The sequence below is a fragment of the Phacochoerus africanus genome, chromosome 15 (genome assembly GCF_016906955.1).
Source record: "Phacochoerus africanus isolate WHEZ1 chromosome 15, ROS_Pafr_v1, whole genome shotgun sequence".
In the NCBI taxonomy this organism is placed as follows: Eukaryota; Metazoa; Chordata; class Mammalia; order Artiodactyla; family Suidae; genus Phacochoerus; species Phacochoerus africanus.
The window spans coordinates 84,901,986-84,926,843 of record NC_062558.1 but is presented as its reverse complement, the minus strand read 5'-3'; the positions used below and the strand labels follow the sequence as shown (position 1 = coordinate 84,926,843).

The window sequence follows — 24,858 nt, the reverse complement described above, 5'->3', positions numbered from 1 at the left end:
CAGCTTACATAATCGTGAAATTCCCCCTTAGAAATATCTTGTGCAACTTGTTATAAAATACACTTAGAACACACTTAACTAGAAATTTTCTATGCTCCCTTACATGCTAAATTTCTCTATCTAGTATTTTTCTACTCACTCAGATGCCTATTAATAAAATAAACAGAGAAAAATAGAAAAATTACAAGAAAAATCACTAAGTCTCAGTGGCAGAAACAGAGTGAAATCTGAACACATCATTTTTTGTTTGTTTGATTTTGCTTTTTAGGGCATCACCTGTGGCAAATGGAAATTCTCAGGCTAGGGGTTGATTCAGCTGCAGTTCCCAGCCTATGTCACAGACACAGCAATATGGGATCCAAGCAGCATCTCCTACCTACTCCACAGCTCATGGCAATGCTGGATCCTTAAACCATTGAGTAAGGCCAGGCATCGAACCTGTATTCTCATGGATACCAGTCAGGTTTGTAACCCACTGAGCCACAACAGGAACTCACTTGAACACATCATTATTATACATATACCATTGTTCTTAATGTCATGATTCAAGAATTTGACTACACTCAAAAAGTGTTTAACACATATACATTCAAAATATGTTTACCCATATATCTATATCTGATACAAAGTTTATCTCTTATTATTTATCCAGAACATTCATTCTTGCAAAAGATCCCCTGCTTAGTATATCTTGGTCACTAAATGGATCATCCAGAGATTCATGCATTCTATCAGTGTTTGAGTCAGAGTTGAGAAAGCTAAACATCTGTGCTGGCTGGAATTTGATGCTTCAGGATAATTTTTAAGCTTCATTAGATGCTGAAACCCTCAGTCCATGCTGAAGTTCTCTGTGGTTCTGGAACTGGATCTGCTCCTTTCCACTTCTCACTAAACCTGCCTCATCATACCCCCTCACTCCCATAATGACTCATCATCTTGTCAAGTTTTTGTTTTTCAATCGTACAGTGTGTGTGTAGGGAGGGGTGAGCAATAGTCCTAAAATAAATGATTCCATCTGAATTTGGTATCACTGGTAGTCAGAAAGTACTGTATCCAAGGAAAATGGGAAATTCCTTGATTATTATCATCATTGGCATTATTATTGGCCGTACCTGCAGCATGCAGAAGTTCCCCTCGCTATAGCAGCAACAATGCTGGATGCTTAAGCCACTGAGCCACCAGGGAGCTCCTCCTTGGATATATTTTTGCCCTCAATTCCAAAATTATTTCCTCTGGACTTTAAAGTGATAGAGGTGAAACAATTTGTTTCCAAAGACTGTTTTTAAATACCTTTGTCTTCTACATTTTCAGTCAATTGATTGTTTCCGTCTGATTTGTTTTCACGAAGAAAATGCAGCTGCTAGAGTCAGCGTATGAACAAGGAACTAAAGGAATTCATGGGACAATTTGTTAGGTATTCGTTCACTTTTACTACATGACATATATCACAACCTTACAACTGTAGTGTGACTTTCTCTTCCACATAGCACTGCCTTCTGTCCTATAGCCAGTTTATTTCCCCTCTCTCCCTTCACATCCAGGATGAATCTCACGGAGTGACTCAGGCAATTGTGCTGCCCAAAAGGTCAGAAGACTCATATTCAAATCCTTGCTCTATCACTAAGCTTTTTTGTGAGACTGGCTAAGTTCCTGAGTCTCAGCTTACTAAGTTTATAAATAAAGACAATAACACATCCCAGTAGGTTGGAATGTGTTTATATTACATGATAAAAAGAATGAGAAAGTTAATGCATTGCATAGACACTCAAAATGTATAAACTAGTATGAATCTTGAATTGTTTTCTGCCATAGTTTTCAATCTTAATATCTTCAAATTAAGATGAAATGAGTGGAACTAAAACTTGTGAGATAATGTTTTAAAGCATTCAGAATAGTATAAAGTACTGTGAAATATAAACAAATAACATTATCACTACTACTACCAAAATATTGTCCAATAGACTGTATTTTCATTATGTGTATCATACGCTTTTGAAAACTTTCATCATCCATATAATTTATTAAAATGTTTTTGTTTTCAGAGAATTCAATTGTGATTATAACTGCTGTTCCTAGCTTGATCACAGGGCTCTATCCATACAATCCTGAACTAACACTGATGCTCTTGATCGATCATTTGATTGCTTCTGTCCTGTGACTACGTAGCCACACTCTTGGGATTTCAATAGGGCTCAAGTACAGCCATGAAATTCTGATCAAGTTGGAGGCAGGAGTGTGACAAATAGGTGCTGTGAATTTAGACTGAAGTTCAAGGTAAAGGAAAAAATCATCCTGAATAGTTATCTTATAGTCATAAACCTTAGTAACTTGCAAAAACTGATTATGCTTACAGATATGTGGGAACTCACTAGAGAAGAGTGATTTGTCAAATCAGCAATGATGCAAAATTGCCATTAAATGACTAACATTAACCTGCTTTCTAGTGGTTAAGACTTTAGTGCAATGATTAAAATGTATCCAACTGTTACTACTATTATTTCTTTTGTATTTTAGAGTTTATAAAATACTTGACCTTTAATGCATATTTATTATAACATGTAGTTTCTCCTGCATTGCCCCTTTATATTTGCATGAAGTTTCATTAATTCCTTACAAAAACTCCCATTTTTGTGACTCCTACTTTTAAATTGGAAAGTTGAGGCTCCAAAGGCAATGTGATACAAAGCCCACGACTTTGGAAATAGAATTGCTTTTTCATAAGAAGGGCTGGAGATAATGTGTTCTTCGGCATCTCAAAACCATTGATTCTACACCTATATTGTCAGTCAATTGATTTTTATTTGCCAAGATTTTCTTTCTTTATTCTGTTGTATTCCCTGTATCCTTCCTAGACAGGTTAAAACTACATTTCAGGACACAGGATGTATAAACAAACAGAAGATAATGTTGAAAAAATGAACAAACGCACTGCCTGCATATGGCTTATAAAGGAACTTTTATGACAAAACAGATGGTTTATAAAAAAGAAATGATACTCAAGCCCAGCTGACATTATACTAATTAGATGATCAGAAGACACCTACCAAAAGTGATCTGATTATAAGACACATTTATAAAACATCATGTTCGCCTCCACTTCCCAACAGCCTCTGTCAAAACCTAGCTGCAATGCTTTTCTTCAGGTTGAAATTCTTTATTCTTAAAATAAAAATCTGTGTCCTCTTACCACCTTCAGACTATTCAAGACATCCTCCCCTATGGGGAAAATGGAAATACTTGGCTCATCAAAGTGATGCATTAATAATCTTGGCAATAGTTCAGTTTAGTATAGGTCTTTTCCAAACTTTCACAAAACACTCTTTTCATGTATCTAAGTCTCCTGGAGTGACAAGTCTTATATGATTTCCAAGCTTGTTTTCTCGGGGAGAAACCGCCAATGTATTTCTCAGTCTACAATATTACCTAGATGAATCAGTTTTCAGTGTGTGATCTAACTTGGGACTTTGATCAAAATGATTTTCAGCAGTTTCTCTCTGGCTCAGTGGGTTAAGGATCCATCATTGTCACTGCAGTGGCTCTTGCTGCTGCTGTAGTACAGGTTCAATCCCTGGCGCAGGAACTTCCATATGCCACAAGCGCAGCCAAAAAGAAAAGAATAAAAATAAATCCTTACTTTAAAAAAAAAATGATTTTCACTTGCATGTCTGTCAAGCACTGAAAGCAGGCTCACATGAGCTATAGCTAGCTGGTCCTCCACAGGTGAAATGCCATAACCTTAATCATACTTACCCTACTAAATTTCTTCTTGTTAATGGACAAAGCCTGACTGACTTACCATGCTTCACCATGCACAACTTCCTGTCTCCTATGATGTTCTTTCGCATCTGAATTGATGCACGGCCCAATATATGCATTCTTAATATATTTGTTATAAACCATGCCATGTACTTCAATTAAACACCAAAAACAAACACACATTCACACCATACAAATGCGTGTGCCTGTTTAAAAGTCAGCAAATATTTATTTGTATAGTATTTTGTGCTGGATTAGATAATTCATGAAAACTGCCTTTTTATTGGGGCCATGGGGACTAGGGAGAAGGCATGGATAAAGCATTCAATACAAACAAATAATGTAAGTGAACAAAAGCTCCTTCAGGGAGTTGGGCATTTGCTCAAGATCATGAGAGATGGATGCAATTCCCTAAGTGTTAGATAAAGAATGCATTTTCAAATAAAAGAATTGTCCAACTGGTTAGGGGTCGGGAACAGCATCTTATTCTAGACACTTAATTAACAATTCAGTCGACAATAAAGCAAGGATGTAGCTACAAATGTGGGTAAAAGTGAGCGGATAAATATGATCTTTGGCTCTGCTAGATTGAGGAGAAACAACCTGAATGGGAAGAAGGTCCCAGGTGTTAAAATTAATCTTTTATTTCTTGATTGTACCAGCCTGCCTACCTATGTTCCATTTCCTCCCTTCTTTCTCTCCTTCCCTTTCTTTCTAAAAGCATTAAGTGAATATACAATAGGGATTTGCCTGGGCTAGACACAATGATTTTAAGTTCAATACAAGTTTATCTCAGTGACATTTCAGGATCTTAGCATGAAGCTTTCCCTACTGCCCTTGTGTAGATATCCGCAGTACAGTCATAATTGAGGCAACTTGATTTACTCTTGGCACATCTACTTCCTCTTGGTAAGACACAATATTACAAGGGTGGTGTGGTCAGAATTTCATGAGAGTCACCCATAGACAGAAATGTTTATGAGACAAACATTTATTATTTTTTAAACTTAAGTACTATGCAACGCAACTATGTATAGCATATATATCTTTCTGTCACATGGGTTTGAGAAATATTGTGGAATTTGAAGCAATTTTTAAGTATTATTCTAAGGAGTACTAACAGCTAACACATGGCATGTTTACTACAAACAAGATACTACTACATGTTCATGCTCATTTGTTCCTTGCAACCATCCTATGAGGTATATATTTTATTTATTGATTTAGTGATTGATTGATTGATTGATTTCCCTGGTTTGCATGTAAAGACACTGTGACTTTGAGAGGTTTAGGTTTTCTTGGGAACATACCAAGAATGAGGTGGAACTAGGCCTTAAATCTGAGTCTGTGTGATGCCCAAATCCATTTTCTTAATCACTTATACTGTCTCCACAAAAAATAATGACTGTAATAGAGCTCATGCAGATAAGTTAAAGTGTTATTTTCTCCCACATTTTTCACTTAAAAAACTTTTTTTGCAATTATGAGTTAATTTTTTCTCATGACTTTATTTAAATTTTTTGGATCTTTGAGGCCTCTGTTACCAAGAAAAATTTTTCCCTATTAGCTTTTCAGATGCAGTACACCTATTACCTTGTGCTCTCCTTAAGCTCTACTTCTCACACTAATCAGATTTACAATAACATCAAGTTACTTTTTTGTTTTTCACAATTCATATTTGTGGAACTGACTTTATCCTGGTATTGAGCAAATGGTGCATAAGGCAATGTTTCCAAAGGGTGAGGTGGGGGGTAGGGTAAAGGGAAAAAAAAAAAAAGTGGAAAAGCTCAGCTGTGCTGTGAATCTAAATACTTTTGTGTTCTCCTTATTTACATGCTATGTTATAAGTAGGAAGATGGATAAACACAGGAAGTTACTTGAAGTTACTGAAAAAATAGCTACTAAAATACAGTTCTGTAGAGCTGAAAAACTGGTGGTTCTTGATTAATTTGGCTGCTCACAATGTCAGATGGATTTTCCTTGCCAGTCCTCTGCATTTCACAAGGCAGGCCAGGTGTACTTCACCTAAAACCCACTCAGCACCAGGAAGTCACAGCCTTACAAAATTGCACATTGATCCAAAAAGGCAGATACTGATGGTTCCCTGGAACTCGGGCCAATTACAGATTGACACATTACTAATGACTTTCTGACATTATGTGTGAATTCCTCTTTTCTTTCCTGTCCCCTCCTCCACAACCACCAAGGGTCCTCCTTTTCTCTGCTCCCCACCTCTTCCCACATATTTATGCTGCTAAACCAATATAAGACTCACTAAAGTCATGCTGAAAATGACAATATTCCATTTGCTGTTGGAGTCCCTGTGAAATCTGTAGTTTGTTTGTAATAAGACACTTTATTCAACCAGTATTTTAATATTTTGGACACTACAGTGACATGAAATTGGGTGTGGTGTTTGTCTATACCCATTAGCTCTGGCAGTGGAAAATTAATATGTATGAACTTCTCTTCTTAGAAGAGAGAGAGCCCATGAATGAACTTGGAGGTCACAGCAGGATGGCTAGCTGCCTGGGTTTTCTGGATGAGAACCAGATCACCTTGGAAACACAATACCTATGTAACTTTTTAGGGACAACTTCTTTTCAGTCTCAGTCTTTCTCACTCTGGTTCCCTTCCGCAGTCTTTGGCTTCGTTTTCTGGATTTCACTAACACTTCCTCCTATTTCATCATCTGATAATTCTAATCATATTAAGATTGTATTAGTGCTGTCATTTTACATCAGCTGAATTCAGCAAAATATGAAATTGTCCATTATAAACATCTGTATTTCCTGGATATCCCTTAGAAAAGAGGTACACGAGATTCAAAATATGGAATACCTTATATATTCATTTAATCCATATTTACTCAGTACTTACTATGTATCACCACCTGATAACTGGAGCATAGACTTTGAAGTTTTCAGCTTAAAGGAGGGAAACACACATGTAAACAAACAAGTAGACTAAGACACGCTGATGGAAGCACCTAAGGATAAAGTGAAGGGAACTTCACCCTAGATTGATCATAGATAATGACCTTTAAGTAACCCCTTTAATTTGCAATGTGTCAGCAATCACTCTGGACAAATAGGTGCCATCAATTTTAACTGAAAATGGTAAAATTCACAAAGACAAAGCCAAGACTCTCTGTTTGTGAGTTTCTCTTGCTGAGGCAAAGTTGGACACATTTCTCTGAACATTCAATTAAAGCTCTGGGCCATTTGCTTGGTTATTGGCATTGTTTCCCCTCTCTTGACTGAGAGTCCCTATAACATGGCACGTGACTGGCCCTCTCCTGGCTGCCAGAACTCCACAATGTGCTTTTTGCTAAGAGAGTCTTAGAAAATGCTGTGCTGATCAAATATTAGAAAAAGGTATTTCTTTAGCCTGAGCATGGCTATCACTAGGGAATATGGGAATTGGTAAAAGAGGAATTTATCCCCCCCATGACATTTCACTGTACTCTTCATTCCTCCTGAGTTTTTTCCCAAAAACTTATCCTGTTTTCTAATTCAAATCAAATAATTTCTTTTAAGCCTAATTCATTGTAAATAATTGTAAATTACAGGGTCAAATGCTATGACCATCTTAAGGATATATATTTAAATACATACAGGTATATTCTTATTATACCAATGACTCCTCTGCATAATGGAGAAATTCTGTCACCATGATGGTTTCTGGGGAAAATATTTTCAGCTGAGAAGTCCAATTATACAAAGTAGAGCACAGCCTGGTCTTACTTCTTAGGAACCCTATTCCTGTTTACAAAATAATCTTGCATGAAAATTCAGGGAAGATATCTCTAATATTGGTGTATAATTTTTAGCAAAGGAAAATGATTCTTCATTCTGTCTGAGAATGACTGCACTTGGGAGAGGCATGTAATGGATGTGGTGTCAACACACGAGGTGGGAGTTGATGACAATGCAAACAGACAACTGTCAAGGTGATTTAGCACACAGTATCTCATCTTGGACCCAGATAGAGGTGCTGACTCAAAAAAGCTCCGAAGGAAGCTTGCAGGTAAGGCTTTAAGGGAGAGCTTCTCCCCACGAATATTGCATAATGTAGCACTTCAAAATGATATAAGTGGAGTTGTCATTTCCTAGATAAAATAAAATGTCAAATACACAATCCATGAAGGGTCGGAAAACATTTATTTTGGGGAATTTAAGAAAATATTTATTAAAAAATATCTATTTAAGAGGATAGATTTACCTTCCTGATAATAAAGATAAGCAACATATTTAAAAATTTTGGAAATAAAGAATAATAGAAAGAAAAATGGGAGAATCTATTCTCCAGAAGTAATTACTATTAAAACTTACAAATCGTCAACAAAATTTTAGCAAACCAAATCCAACAACACATGAAAGAGATCATATACCATGACCAAGTGGGATGCATCCCAAGTTCACAAGGCTGGTTCAACATATGCAAATCAATCAATGTCACAAACCACATTAACAAAAGCAAAAAAACCACATAATCATCTCAATAGATGCAGAAATGACATACGACAAAATTCACCATCCATTCATGATAAAAATTTATCAAAGTGGATATAGAGGGAACATATCTCTACATAATAAAAGCTATTTATGACAAACCCACAGCCAATATAATAATCAATGGGGAAAAGCTGAAAGCTTTTTGGCTAAAATCTGGAACAAGACAAGGATGCCCACTCTCACTGCATTTATTCAAATTGGAAGAGAAGAGGTAAAACTGTCACTATATGCAGATGGCATGATACTATATAGAGAAAACCCTAAGGACTCCACACAAAAACTATTCAAAATTATCAACAAATTCAGCAAAGTATCAGGATACAAAATTAACATTCAGAAATCAGCTGCCTTTCTCTATACTAGTAATGAAATTTTTAAAAAGGAATATTAAAAATACCTTTTAAAATTGCACCAAAAATATTAAAGACCTAGGAATAAACCTGACCAAGGAGGTGAAAGACTTAAACAATGAGAACTATAAAATATTAATCAAGGAAATTAAAGAGGATTCAAAGAAATAGAAAGATATCCCATGCTCCGGAATTGGAAGAATTAATATAGTTAAAATATAGTTAAAATGGCCATACCACCCAAAGCATGGGTATAAACCCCTTTACACTGCTGGTGGGAATGTAAATTGGTGCAGCCACTATGGACAACAGCATGGAGATGCCTCAAAAAACTAAAACTAAAAACAGCTGATTTGAAACAGCCTTCAACGAAAGTCAAAATTTTTAAAGATTATATAAACGTCCCATGGTTTCCTACTACAGACATCTAGGAAAACGCCTTAGTAATGCAAGGCCTGTAGAAGGGTTAGTAATTAGTAATTTAACTGATGGGCTCTTGTTCCTGATCTTAACCATTGGCCCATGGGTTTTTAATATCATTCTGAAATTTACATTTTAGTGCATTTTTCTTTTCCTTTATTATGTTTTAAAAATATAAGAAATAAAATGACTCAACAGTTCAAAATTAGATGTTACCCTAAATAATTATGAATTATGATGTCAAATTATAGAACCATCTTAAATACATGTTTAAAATACATACACACACACACATTCTTATTATAAAATTCTATAAACTTAATGTAAGATTTTCTGAAAATATAGAAACTATAAGAAATAAGGTCATTCACACTCTTTCCACTTAAACCAAATCAATTAAAATTTTGGTGTATATCCAGTATACATATATGTTTTGTTTAGTGGGAATTATACATTCTTGTATAACCTATGTTTCCTAAATTTTATAAAATATTCCTATTTTATGAAGTCATTATTTGAGGTCACAACAGTTAATGGCTGCTTTAAAATCCTATAGATATGCCATAACCTATATTTATATGTCTCTACATGGAAGAATTTTTTGGGGGGTCAGGTGTTTGTATATTATAAAGGGTTTTACAAATATTCTTAGTTACATATATTTGTTCATAGTTTTCTGTTTAATGTTTATAAAAATGGATTGTTTCAAAGAATATGCTTTTTCAAGAAAACATATATATGTAAAATGAAACACAGAAACAAGAAAAATTAACTTTTAGTAAGCAGTTACTACCTTCTAGAATTATGAAAAATTATGTACATATTTTCTTTTATTTGCCCCAACCATAGCCATATTAACATTGGGATTATCTCCATTTTACAGTAAGAAAATAAAAGCAGAGCTATGTGGTAACTTACTCATGATCACACAGCTGGTAAAAGATGGAGCCAGGTTGTGAATTAAGGCAGGCTGGCTCCCATGCCAGCACTCTCCCCTTAGGAACAATTATTGAATATTTAAGATAGAAACATTCCTATCTAGTCTTGTTGGAAAACTGGCTATGCATAGTTACTCCTTTGCTCCTTTTTCTAAACAAATGAAATTATCATCAACACCTATCCATGAAATAAAAGACTTTTTCATTTTCTGAATCTGGAAATTTAGTTAAAAAAATAGAATTTCTAGTTGTAAATGTTTTCATACTAGACGATACCCCATTGGCTTGACAATAGGTACCACAGTATTCACATTAAGGAAAGTAAAAAAAAAAAAAGGCACACTAGTGGAATTTTAGGTATGTAATGGTTAGGAGGAAAAAAAATGGTGATTAATTAGAAATTCATAAGATCAAATAGGTCAATCATTAATTACTAAAAAAAAAGAAACAGGATTCAGAGGGGTTAGCAGAGACAACCTATGAGACAGCAGCACTTTCTCAGTGATGTCAGTTATAGTGACAAATGGGTTTGCTGACTAGACGCTGGGTTTCCCATCACACGTCCTTACCCTCCTATTGACCAGCTTTCCCGGTATTACATAACTATCTCTGCCTTACAGTCTCACACAGTGTTCTCTCTCTCTCTCTCTCTCTCTCTCTCTCTCTCTCTGTGTGTGTGTGTGTGTGTGTGTGTGTGTGTGTGTACACCCCCTCAGTTCTAAATATCATGGTATTTTTATTTTGTTTTTTTTTTATTTTTTTATTTTTGTTGGTGCTGATGCTTGGGAATGAACTAGGGACATGGTATTATAGTTAAAAACTAAGCTAAATCTAGTCCTAGATCTTCTTCCTGGTTCTAGGTTCTTCTTTTTATAAGAGATGATGAACAAGCCATACACATTCTCTACAATCCACTTTTCTCATCTTTAAAAATAGAAATAACCACTGTCACTTATCCTTCCGTATTAAGGTATGTGTATGGGTTCAGGAAACATGATGTACCAGATAAACCTTATTTCAGGGGAGACATGGTGTATGGGAAAGAGTTTGGGTGCAGTAATGTGTTTAGATTAGAATCTCTGCTCTATTATATAACCCTGTGCCTAGGAAACTTATTTAACACCCCTTGACTTAGTCTTCTCACCAATAGAAGAGAATCATAGTTCTTCTTTTATAGGTTTGTGTGAGAATTAAATAGCGTTCATATACTAGGCCTGGAGCAGTGCTTGACCCTGGTTATGAGAGCATCAGAAGTTTCATCCACTTTTCTTAAGATGGTTCATATTTTAATATAGGTACTAGAGAGGGAAAAAGAAAATCAATCATTGTCCACCATTAAAAGAAAAAGGAAGCACACAGGGATTTATTGAGATTCTATTCTGTTTCCCTTTATGTTTCTGATCTGTTCTTAATACGCCAAATAGGAGTCTTGGCCCTGTAACTCTAGACAGAGATGACATTTACAATGATATCTGGTAGGTTGTCAGCAGCCAGGATTTGGATTTGGAACCCATCACAGTGTGTATGTGGGAGAGGAAGGGAATGATAGAGAAAACTAAATAAAGATAATATTTAATTTTAGGACAAGGACACAGTATTTGAACTTAGATAACATCATGGGCCAATGGTTAAGATCAGGAACAAGAGCCCATCAGTTAAATTACTAATTACTAACCCTTCTACAGGCCTTGCATTACTAAGGCGTTTTCCTAGATGTCTGTAGTAGGAAACCATGGGACGTTTATATAATCTTTAAAAATTTTGACTTTCGTTGAAGGCTGTTTCAAATCAGCTGTTTTTAGTTTTAGTTTTTTGAGGCATCTCCATGCTGTTGTCCATAGTGGCTGCACCAATTTACATTCCCACCAGCAGTGTAAGGGGGTTCCGTTTTCTCCCTACCCGCTCCATCACTTGTTTGTAGGCTTTTTGATGATGGCCATTCTGGCTGTGATACCTCACAGTAGATTTAATTTGCATTTCTCTAATGATTAGTGATGTTGAGCATCTTTTCATGTGTTATATGATCCAGCAATCCCACTACTGGGCATCTATCCAGAGAAAACCATCATTCGAAAAGATAATTGCATCCCAATGTTCATTGTAGTACTCTTTATAATAGCTAAGACATGGAAGTAATCTAAATTCCCATCAACAGAATAGATCAAGAAGATGTGGTACATATATACAATGGAATATTACTCAGTCATAAAAATGAAATAATGTCATTTGCAGCAACTGGAATGGACTTAGAAATTATCATACTAAGTGAAATTAGACAGTGAAAGCAACATCACAGGATATCACTTATATGTGGAGTCTAAAAAAGGATACAAGTGAACTTATTTGCAAAACAGACAGAGATTAGACTTTGAGAAACCTGTTGTTACCAAAGGGGACAGGTGTTGGGGGGAGGGATGGACTGGGGGTTTGGGATTGGCATATGCACACTGAGGTATATGCAAGGATTGGCCAACAGAGACCTGCTGTACAGCACAGAGAACTCTACCTGATGTTCTGTGATAAACTATGTGGGAAAAGAATTTGAAAGAGAATGGCTGTGTGTGTGTGTGTGTGTGTATATATATATATATATATATATATGTATATATATAAAACTGAATCACTTTATTATGCAGTAGAAATTATAACATTATAAATCAATCATACTTCAATAACATTTTTAAAAATGAAAAAAGAAAGAAAAACAAACCAAAATGCCCTCTGCCACTGACTGAATTTTAAAAGGGCCAATTTCCAGGTAATTCAAGTAAAAAACAAAATATTCAATCACAAAGAATAAATAAAACCAGCTGGGTTTATTTGTTTTGTTTTGTTTTGTTTTTTAAGTTGGTCATGCTTTTATTCAAGTGGATAGTAAGCCAGGTACAGGTAAGGGGAGGGGGAAGAGAAAGAGGAAGGCGGTAGAAAACAGTGAGTGGGAGAAGGAGAAGAGTACAGAAAAGAAACATCCTGAAAGAGAATGAATAGGACCATGATGGAAACATTGGCACTGAAAAATTATAATGAAGATTTAAGAGATGAGCTCTATTTTGACATCATTTCTCAAGTAACTAAAGAAATAAATAGAGCACACACAATAAAAACGGCAGATAATAAAATACTGACGGTCAAGGGAGAAATCTGTGTTTCAGATAATGAACAATTTTCAGAAGCTGCAATGAAAATAAGAGAGTAAAAGATCAGCCACTTTAAAAGGGTGAGATAGAATGTTGTCGGTTTCACTTCAGCACAGATTCCATTTAAGTTTTCTGTTTTTATGTATTAATGAAAGTTTTGCTCAGTTTATATTATGACAGAATAAACAGAACTGTGACTCTTCTGCTTTATAATATATAATGATGTTTCCTCTCTTTTTTTTTGATATTAACACATTTGCTAAGGGGAGAACATGTGATATAGAACCAATCCCCTCTCCATCTACATGTGATGACATACTGTCAGTTTTTTAGGTTTATGTTTTTTGGGGAGCTGATGGGGAAGCGATCCTCACCCATCCAGGCCAAGAGAATGGATGCCAATTGTTTCTGGAGTGAAGATTCCCTAATGTTTCCGTGAAATGAAAAGGGAACATTGTATGGCCAATACTAAGTGTAAGGAAATCATTTGATTGAAATCTAAATTTTCTCTAAATATAAGAGAATCTCTTTCCATGTACATGATTTCTTCTGGGCCATTCTACTGTCCAACTGAAGCTTCCTCTTTGACACAGTAGCCCATTCTCCTTATATGTGTAAAAAGTCAATTATGAAAATGAAGACGACTAATGGGCCCAAATCCTGCAATATGGACCTAATTCCTCATACAGTAAGAAGTACCAGGAAAATGCTTGGTTTTTGGTCTTTGCAAAACAGTTTCAAGGAAGGGCAGTGTCAGTCTTCCATCTTTGCCCCCGTTGGCAATATATCATGGGAGAACGATGGCAAGCAAGAATGACGAAATGTTAAGCAAAGTGTACAAAGTCTACGTCTCTCAGAGACTTCAAGACTGCAGTACCTAGTGTTCACTCATATCTAATTTTCTTTTTTTGCTCCACTAATTTTATTTCCCTTTTCCCTTCCAATTAAGTCAGATTATAGTTCTAACCAATGAAATGTGACGGAAAGTGGTATGTATCATTTCAGCTTGAAGCAAGGAAAACCTGTATAAACTCTTCAATGTTTTTTTCTTCCAGAATATGCCCTGGAGTATCACTCAACCCCAATCAAAATTATAAGCATAACCTCAATGTTAATTTTGTTGGGCTGCTATGACTGTGGGGCTTTTTTGCTACTGAAGCATACCTATCCTAACTACTACAGGTGCTCAACAGAGGCTTTGGTTATAATTCCCAAGTGTCTGGTGGACTGTCACAGTCATCACCAATCATAGTTCTTTTTTTTTGTCTTTTTAGGGCCACACCCGTAAGCACATGTTAAGTTCCCAGACTAGGAGTGGCAGCTGCCAGCCTACACTACAGCCACCGTAATGTGAGTTTTGAGCCACATCTGCAACCTACACCACAGATCACGGTAAGCCTGGATCCTTAACCCACTGAGTGAGGTCAGGAATTGGACCTGTGTCCTCACAGATACTGGTCAGGTCCTTAACTGGTGAGCCATGATGGGAACTCACCAATAGCAGGTCTAATGGAAGCCGTGTGTCCTTATTCCAAATGGGATCAGATATACAAGTATTAACTGATTAGTGGAAACGAGTCTGTTTACTCTGCATGGTATACAGAGTGCAGGAGAATAATTTCTTTTCTTTTCTTTTCTTTTTTTTTTTGTCTTTTTAGCTATTTCTTGGGCCGCTCCCACGGCATATGGAGGTTCCCAGGCTAGGGGTCGAATGGGAGCTGTAGCCACTGGCCTACGCCAGAGCCACAGCAATGCGGGATCCGAGCCGCGTCTGCAACCCACACCACAGCTCAGGACAAAGCCGGATCGTTAACCTACTGAGCAAGGGCAGGGACTGAACCCGAAACCTCATGGTTCCTAGTCGGATTCGTTAACTACTGCGCCACGACGGGAACTCCGAGAATAATTTCTTAGCTTGGCAGATTGCAACTGTTATTAACATATATTACATACTCAGTATGCAACATTCACGTGCTAGTTCTTTCTCAGAAACTGTCTGCAATTACCTAAAGATTTTTAAGATTGATCTTTTTCTTCCCAAAGAATCAAGCTGTAAATATTAAGATGAATCATATGAAAGTGCCAACATTTGACCAGTTTTGATTAAAAATTTTATAAAGTGCCACCTAATGTTTTATTTTCAAAAATATTTTACTTTATCAAAGCAGGTTGGATTCCTTCTTAACAATCATAATCATTATCTCTTCTGAAGGGAGAATGGAAAGGGCTTTAAAAGATCAGGGATTCAAACATACAAATTAGAATGTTACATTTAGGGGGCTTTTCCTCTAACTATGGACATTTACATTGGGGCTTTTATATATTTAAACAACATCAAAGTCTGTTAGCAGCAGAAATCAATCTATAACATTCAACGACAAAAAAGTGTATGGAAATTACATCTAAAATAATTGAGGCTATGTTTTCATTTCTCACTAAAAAAGACTTATGGATTAGTTCTAGGTGAATAGCATTCTAAATCACTTGATTTATAAACCTGCTACTTAATAAAATTCTAATTTATATGCAGAAATGTGTTTATTTCTTGGGAAATAAATATTATTGTGATTCAGGAAACTGAAATTAGCTCATTAATTGGAAGCGTTCAGTAAATCCTTTCTACGTGAATGACCAACAACCACTGGAGTGGTTTTCTATAAATAATTTTGAGCCTCAGGATCTTCAAATGTATTTGTTAACCAACAAAATCTTAAAGACTGATTAAAGAAAACTCTCCAGCATAAAACAGTAATTAAACAATAACCAGACTGATTATACCACCAACTCCCAGGACCCTCTTGAATAGAAAACTGTAGTGATTCTCTATCCAAAGTCCTTGACATATTGACTGAGTACCTACTACTACCTGCTAAGTACCATGAGAAAGTTTAAGGGGAACGTGGATGAATAAAAACTTCATAGAGCTCAAGTTTAGGTGACAAATTAGATGTGTGAGTAGACAAATATAATGTGCTGTAGTTAGTGCTCTAATACAGGTGTGTTCAAGGGCACTGGACGCATGTGTGGAGGACTAAATAATTATGCCTGGAGAAAGATGGAGACAATGAGTTATATTTTACCTGTATCTTAAATATGTGTAGGAGCCTGTAAACACACTGAAGAGGTGGAAGGTCAGAGGAGAAAGCATGGGTGGTGATGTGGAGGATAAATCTATGTGGTGAGTTTAATGACTTAAATGCTGTTGGTGGGGCTAAAATGTGGGGTGCATGGTAGAAGAGGAAACTTGTACTGACCCTTGTGGAGTTGCAAATGGCAGGAAGGAGAAATAACATGAAAGTTAGCTGAAGGTACCAGAGATTCACAGAAAGATTTAGACAAGGGGGATAACAAAGATCTTGTTTGGAAGGGAGCTGTCTGCTGGATGGCTGATGATGTGAGTCTAAATTAAGCCTGTGGAAATTGGCTTACGCTAATGTACACCTTATTCTACCTCCTCTGCCCAAGCTCACTCTCTTAATCCATTGGTGCACACTCTCTCCTACACACATCTACACACCCAACCATCTTCCTGCCCTCTTATCTTTGCTCTCAAACCTCCCCTTGCCTGCAGCACCCCTCCTCTATCTTTCCAAGTCATGATCACTCTGCAAGATTTAGTCGAATTTCTACTACACACACACACACACAGAGGAATCTACTGAAAGACCAGACTTATAAAAAAATAAGTCTGATCATCTTAAAGTATAGAGGAAAGCTAAGTCAGAATTACTAAAATGATTTGATCTATTTCTGATGGCCGAGGAAACAAAAAGATGGCATAAAGAATAATTACAAGCAAAAATAGAGTGGCATGGAAATATTAATTGGGCATCTAGGAGCAGCTGAAAGGCTCTCCTTGCCTTGTAGAGAAAAATATAAAAGCTGACAGTCAAATGGCTGCCTGCTGAGTAAAAGCATAGAGCTTGGTAAGACTCAATGTGAACCAGGGCAAAGTACATTTTGAAGCCCATTAAGCCTTAGGAAGACTATAAATAAGAAAGTCTTAAGATGAATCCAAAGTGGTTAATGAGGCCAAATGTCTCGATTGACCTAAGATGGCTGCTCCAGAGGGCATGCTGGCTTACTTACTGAGAATGGAAGCTTGTCAGCAGGAATGCTAAATTGATTCTACCTGTGTTTCTTTAACATGAAGCCATCAGGACCTGAATGCTTGGTTCCCTGGGAATCCAAGAATATACCTCATGCTCCATCACCCATTCCTCACTGACATTTACATCTCCCATCCAGGATCACTTATTGTTCTCTTAGGAATCAAAATATTTACTTTTACACACCCAAAGACATTGCACATTGATCAGATTTGGGGGATTTTGCTAAACCAAGTTAAAACGGCATCCTACTGTGAGGAAAATCAATAAAGAGAAAATACATCAAAATAAAAGGCTCTTATGATTCAAATATAGGCATTTTGAGTCCTGAGCTGACTGTATTGAGTCATACATATGTATGTGTACATATACATACATATACACATGTGTATATATATATATTTATAACTGACCTCTCATATGGATAGCTAAAAGTTTTAGAAACGTCTCATGTATTCAAGCTAAATGCTGTATATTTTTAATTCTCTATTATTTAATTTTCTCATGCTCTTACATGGTAGTCACCATCATTACTCCATGTTACATATGGTTGGGGATAATAGTAGTGGTAGTCTCAGAAAATTGTCATGAAGAATAGTAAAACCTAAGTCTGATAGGACCATGCCCAATAGAAAGTTGTAGGTTGTTATTATAGTCGTGATCATCTCTATTTTCCATGCATCACTAAAAGTGCCTGCCTTCAGAACTCTCCTGGTTTGGAAGGGAATACAGACAGGCACAGTTGCATGGACAAGCACATCTGGACATGGATAGAGACACATTCTATGCCAGGTAGCCTTGCAAAGGAGAACTTTCAGCCAAGTGGAACAAAGTAAGGTCTTTGTTAAATACTTTGAAACATACCCACTAGATAGCAATCACATCATGGATATGAGCTCAGGTAGTGTGGCATGTTTGAGAAAGTAGAAGATCAAGGAAGGCCTTGTGGGATAATGCTAGCACCAGTATCTGGTCAAGGATGATGAGCTAGGGGAGAACAATGAGCAGAAGAAACTACATGAGCATAGTCCTTTTGAAAGCAGCAAGTTTCTCAGTTGAGCTGGCCTCAGCTACAAGGCAGGAGAGGTCAATAGGACCAGGAGAATCCTGTGTGCCATGGGAAGGGAGACAGAGTTCAACTACAGGACACAGAGAAGCATCATCAAAGGTTTTTTAAGCAGGAGAAGTAGCAGAAATAGTCTTGCGGAGGGGGTACTATGCTGGAGAGAGAGTATTCAGCAGCAAGAAATTGAAAACATCTGCATAGGAAATGGTGACTAGCTGGTTAGGGTCATTTTCTCCCATCCCTTCGGTCATCTCTGCGCTACTTGTTCCTGAGGCCCTCTTCAGGCTCCTCAACCAGGACTAACTATTTTCTTTGAATTAAACAGAACTAAGTTTGAACTCAATAAGAAACACAGGAGGCCATTTTCTTTCAATAATTCCTTTCCTGCTATCCTACTGCAATGTACTTTCTATAATTTATTCATCCCAGGGTGCAGTTACACAGTGCATCTGCTTCATCATTATTTTATTATTTTTTTCCTGCTTTAAAATTGCATGAGCCCCTGAGAAGCAGAGATGATGAATAGGGAAAACAGCTGGGCTCTGCTAGAGGAGACTGTGGCTAAGGTTTGGGGGGTCTCTACCTATCCGGTCATCTGTAGTCTTGTCCATTCATCTTTCATATTCGTTTGATCATATATCTTTCAATATTCAAATTAAAGCCTTTTAATTTGCTAGATGACCTTCCTTCCCCTCCACATATTCATTTTCCCAAACCCAACACTATCAAGTCATACCCCTGCTGAAAAATCCTGCAAATGCTCTGAAGTTTAATTCCTTATTATGGCACTCAAGGCCTTTAAGTACCCACTCTGTTCTATTTCCTTGATACTTCTTACAATTTCAGTTTAGTCAAATTATTTCTGGAACAATTTGCTATACCTTTGCTACACAATTTTTTTTTTCTCATGCCTCTCCTTCCTTTCTCTAGCAGTACAAGGCACAGATTGGATCTCTCACCTCCTCTATGGGGCATCTTCTGTCTTCTCAAATTGTTCTAGAACTTTTATCAAGACCACAGTGTCTTTCTCCATTAATTATTTTGAAGATACACTTGGAATATAGTAAAGACTTTTACTAACCTTTGCTTTGGCTTAAAGAGCACCGTACATAAAGGGAGTTAATTATCAAAGCTAGGGGAAATAAAAGCAGTAATATTGACCAAAATTTACTACTTCCTCTGCTACATTAATGACAATTAATTATTGGCTTATTTCTAGAGCTCAACCTGAAATCTGGTTTTCAATGACAGTGAGAGAGAGACTTCTATTTAGAGATACATCCCCTAAAGCATCAGCTAGCATTATATATACTTCTATCTTGGTTCAGTTTTAAACATTTTTAGAAAATAGAGAATAATGTAAAAAGATATGTTAAATTGATTTAGTTGGGAGTCAAGCAGCCACCACTTTTGGGAAGAAATGAAAATGTGAATCTCGTCTATTGTGATGCAATAAAGACTTCTAATTTATTTCCTTGTTTTTTTTTTTCCTAGAGAGAGAATGATTATATTACCCATTATCCCTAAGGGAACAGGCTGCTTCCTCAATTCTTCTGCTTTAATCTCTGTATCTGTACTTATTAAAATATATCCTTGTGTCTAAATATAATAGGATTACCCATCTATGGGGAGCTAATGTTACTTTATTGCTTGGTGAGATCTCTAACCCAATACTTAAAATAAAGAACACAGGGGCATTCTGAATGTATACACAGAGGCAATTTTGCAGCAAGCATCCTGTTTGCAAAGATGAGAACTCAATTCGATAGTATGCAGACAAATTGTACCCCAGGGCTCTTGCGCATAACTAGCATTTTCCTCAATACCTATTTGCCTGTGCCTAGTTTAAGAAAAAGTAAAGAAAAATAAGGCAAGCAAACAAGTTGGTTTTCTAGCCCAATCTCTTAACAGTTTTGCACTAAAATAAGGGCATCTCTTTCTTTACTAACATAAAAATTTCACCACAAAAGTACAATTACTTATGAAAACTACATATAACAACATATTTCAATAGAATGGGCCAGAAAACGTAAACCAATTTATAGTTTTTTTTATCACTATATGTGTACGTAAAAGGCTAAGTGGGGTCAGCTGGTTATAGTTCTTCCATTCATAGAAATTTGCTAAAAAAATCTCCTCATCTAAGCTTTCTTAGCAATTTCTCCAATATTAATTTAAAGACATCACCTTACTTTGCATATATAGAAACACAATAATAATAATAAAACAAAAATATAATGTCAGCAATAATGAAAATGACATTTTCACTGAATGTTACCGTAGAGAGTGTTCTATCCATTATTAACTTAATTCCCCTCTTTCTTGAAGCTACTATATATAAGGTTCCTTAGCAGGTATTGTGACCAAGATCAAAAAAAGAGAAACAGGGATGGGAAGGATGGAGAAAAATAAATTTAAAACAGTATCTGTACCTTCACAGAGCTATTTGGTAGAGGGAGTGAGTTGAATATCTGTCACATTCTTCCCATAGCATGTTTTGCAAAGATTCTAGTTCTTGTCCTATACAAAGAAACTGGAACTGGAAATTACAGTTTATGTGTATAGATTATCTTATGTATATAGTTTATATAGATATACAGTGATTTTTGCAAGAAATTCAATCAGCAGATCAATACTTAATAAAAGCCTTAGATCTACCTCAAAAGATTGACAACTAAATTCATGTGTTTAAAAATAAATCATTTAAGAGAGGAATGAATTTTCAGGATTTTTTTTTCTGCTTAACATACCGAAAAAAAAAATGAAGCAACAAATCAGCAGTCCTCATCCATAAAGGGATTATTTCTGCTAAATTGCACCAGATCACCGAACCAATATGTGTAAGTGTTACTGATTTACCCTAACTCAGGCTGATTCTAAACTTCAAGACTTCTCATCACTAGATAAATATAAAAACATTTCCTATCTATCTATCTATCATCTGTCTCTATCTAAGTGAACAGTATGTGATGTTCACAAACATTCTGGAAGCTCCAAAAAGTCTGTGATGAGGACCAAGAGGACAGTCACATTTAGTTTGGAATCCAGGGGTAGCTGATAAACCCTCAGTGGTGAGAGGACATGGTGCTTCAAAGAAAAGAGCACTTCAAAGGTTTTGTTTTCTTCTACTCCAGTCACATTTCTAATCTTTTATTCTCCAATTTTCTCTCTGAATTTAAGACTCTCATCACCCTTGAGGGCTATCAGTGTCTTTGAAACCATTTCTTCTCTTCCTCACAATCTTATTCAGCGGGCAGTCACTGAGAACTGAGGTCATGCCATAGTCTGTTCTGAGTACTGGGGCAAGATAAGTAAAGGAGATTAGCATCCTGTTCTGAGGAGCCTACCAAGTACTGGTATATAACAGGAGATTCAAACAATGAGAAGAGTTTGTCTCTGGAAGAAGGTAATAAATTACAAAATATTTATTTTGTGACAACTTTGGGCCAGGAAGTATTCTGACCCCTCTGTCAGCCATGGAGGAGAAATCTACCAGAGATCCTTTCAGATAATGTTAGTTTCCAGGTCAGTTCACTTATGAACATATCATTAAATACCAAGGAAACCAAAAGGGTAACTTCTTCATTTTAGAATATATCACTTTTTTTTTAATTTACAAAAGATAAGCATGTCACTTTTGATTTCAGGACACTATTATGTCCTAGAAAAGGCTAAGAGAACAAAGGTATCTACCAGTCCCATCTAAGGTTTTCAATAGCTCTCAGTAAAATATCAGACTAAGATTCCCAACTAGACTGAAGTAGGAAAGAGTTCCTCTTATTCTAAAATTGTTCTTCCTGCCTATTTTAATTTTATTCAGCCTATGAAGTGAATTTGATAGCTAATATGTACTGGTACTTTTAGCACACTAGGTATTTTAACATTGCTGGCATCATACATTACCACGATCTTATGATGTGGGCATTATTGTATTCTCTAGTTAGTTTACAAAGGAGGAAACTTAGTTTCTCCAACATCAGTTGTTCAGTCAATAAGTGGTAGTGATAGGTTTCAAATCAGGCAGGGTGGCTCCAAACCCACACTCTTTTTTATTTTTTATTTATTTTTATTTTTTGGCTGTGCCCTAGGCATGTGGAGGTTCCTAGGCCAAGGATCGAGCCCACGCCAGAACAGCGACCTGAGCCACAGCAGTGACAATGCCATCTCCTTAACCCACTGAACCACTAGGGTACTCCCCAAACTCAAGCTCTTAATCATTGTCCTGTAATTCTACCCAAAAGGTAGTTTTCTGCCCACATTGATCCTTATCACGAGTAAAACTTACCAAGAATGATTCTCCAAGTATTTTTCAACATTGTAGTCTTCTTTGAAATATAAAATCTGGTAACATCATGTCTAAAGCCTGAGTTGCAAGGCCATAGAGATCACAGCATGAACAATTTGGAAAGAAATAAAAATCCCCATGGCCAGCCCATGGCCAGGACTTTAAACTCTTGCCCAGAACAGCTTAAAGCTTAAACTCCGGCAACCACCATGGTCATAAGTCTAACACTCCTGTGTAAGGAGCTTCCAGGCAGGGATTGGATAATAACTGAAACTGAAGCTGCTTGTAATTATCTGCATAATATGGATCTTTCAAGTTTAATTCTACTGACGCTGCATCATGAAACCAGGGCATTATCCATTTATAGTAAAAAAAAAAAAAAAAAAAAGAAGGCTCTAAATAAAGCTTTACCATATCCATGATCACGCTGAGCCACCTTGAATATTCTGAGCAAACATCAGCTTTGTCACTTCATACCATGATCAATGGCAATTCATAAACACTGAACACTCCTGAATATCCTGGTCTTTACTAAATAGGTCCAGAGAATAAAGGTTCAAATTATGACAACAAAGGTTCAAATTATGACAAAGGAAGAAAGGATATTTTTGGAAGGAGTCCAGGATTGGGGGGAGGTTTTTGCTTTCCTTAGAATATTTTTTTTTTCTAGCACTTTACAAGGAGCATGCATTATTGTATTACTTGCCTAAGTAAGATTTTAATTTTCAAAAGATTCAATTTATTCATCACTTCCTGGAATATTGATTAGTTATCTAATGTGTCAGCTATTCTGCTAGTCATAATTCAGGAGTAGATAAGATTAAAAGGATGACATATATGATGGCTTTCATAGTCAAGAGAGGAGTAGAGGGTGGTACTATAACCAATCAGGGCCCTGTGGGGCTTCTGGCACAAAAGCCTTTCTCTGTCCCCCAGTTCTTGTTCTTAGGAAATGGGCCTCATTCAGCTTCCATGGCCTTCCCTGAGTTCCAAGGGACAGGTTCAGACAGTTGCTGATCAGGGAAGGAAAGGGATGTAAATACCAGGGAGGAACAGTAAAGCAACAATAGCACAGCCTCAGGGCAAGATCCTTGTTCCCTCTCAAGGGATACACATAATACACCTAAAAGAAAAGTTATATTCCTTATGCTTCTCTTAGAAAAGGATACTTTAAAACTGAACAACTTGGAGTCCTTCCTCATCCTTCTCCCTGGCTTAATTGCTACTAAACACAATCACCTATAAGCTAAAGATTAGGCATCCTGAGCACCACTGCCTGTGGGTTAAAGATTATTAACACATAGTATTTTTCAGGAACTTTCCTAGTTGGATCTAATCTCTGATCAATATGCCCTTTCCACAAGTAGTGTTATTCCAGCAATAACCCAGAAGATCACCATCGTGACCATCCTAGATCTCCTGACGCCAGCTTTAATGACTAAGATTTCCCCCAAAAAAGGAGAATGCATGTTTGTCCCAATCCTGATTCCTATCTGAAAGGCTGTTTTTCTCCTATTTACTATAAAACTTCTTGTAATTCTTTCCAATTGAGGGCACAGTCTTTAAGACATTAGCCTGCTGTGGCCTTCTTTGCCTGACAAAGCAATAAAAAGTTTTTTTTTTCTCCTTTACCCAAAACTCTGTCTCTGAACTTTATTTTTATTTCTTTGTCTCTTTAGGGCTGACCCATGGTATATGGAGATTCCCAGGCTACGAGTAAAATTGGAGCTACAGCTGCCTGCCTACACGACAGCCATGCCAAATCCAAGCCACATCTGCAACCTACACCACAGCTCATGGCAATGCCAGATCCTTAACCCACTTATGGAGGCCAGGAATCGAACCTGTGTCCTCATGGATGCTAGTCAGATTCATTTCCTCTGAGCCACGACAGCAATGCCCTGTCTCTGCACTTTAATTTGGCATTGGTAGACAGAAGACACATTTTGGCAATAGTATCTAAGATCCACCTCTGGCACCAGTCTACCTGAGGTAAAATAGCAGCCTCAAAAGTTATTAGGTATGTGGCTTTGGTCAAAAAACGTATCTTCTAATTTCCTCATCCAAAATATAATGGCAATACTAGCACTTATTTCATAGAATGTTAGTGAAATTTATAGGATGTTAACCTATAAAAGGAGCTTAGATAGAATAGCTCAGTTTGGTACTTGGTGAGTTCCATATAAGATTTGGTATTATTAGCTACATGTATAGTATTTTCTATCAGCTCTTTCTCTACTTGGATGAATCTGGCACTGATAATCACATAGATATATACAG

The 24,858-nt window shown here is 36.6% G+C and overlaps 1 protein-coding gene across 4 annotated transcripts in view; it reads right to left on the bottom strand.

Moving 5' to 3' along the window:
- NRG3 (neuregulin 3) overlaps positions 1-24,858 on the bottom strand; it is a 1,084,705-nt gene that overhangs the window by 293,028 nt on the left and 766,819 nt on the right. The gene's annotated exons all lie outside the window — the stretch shown is intronic.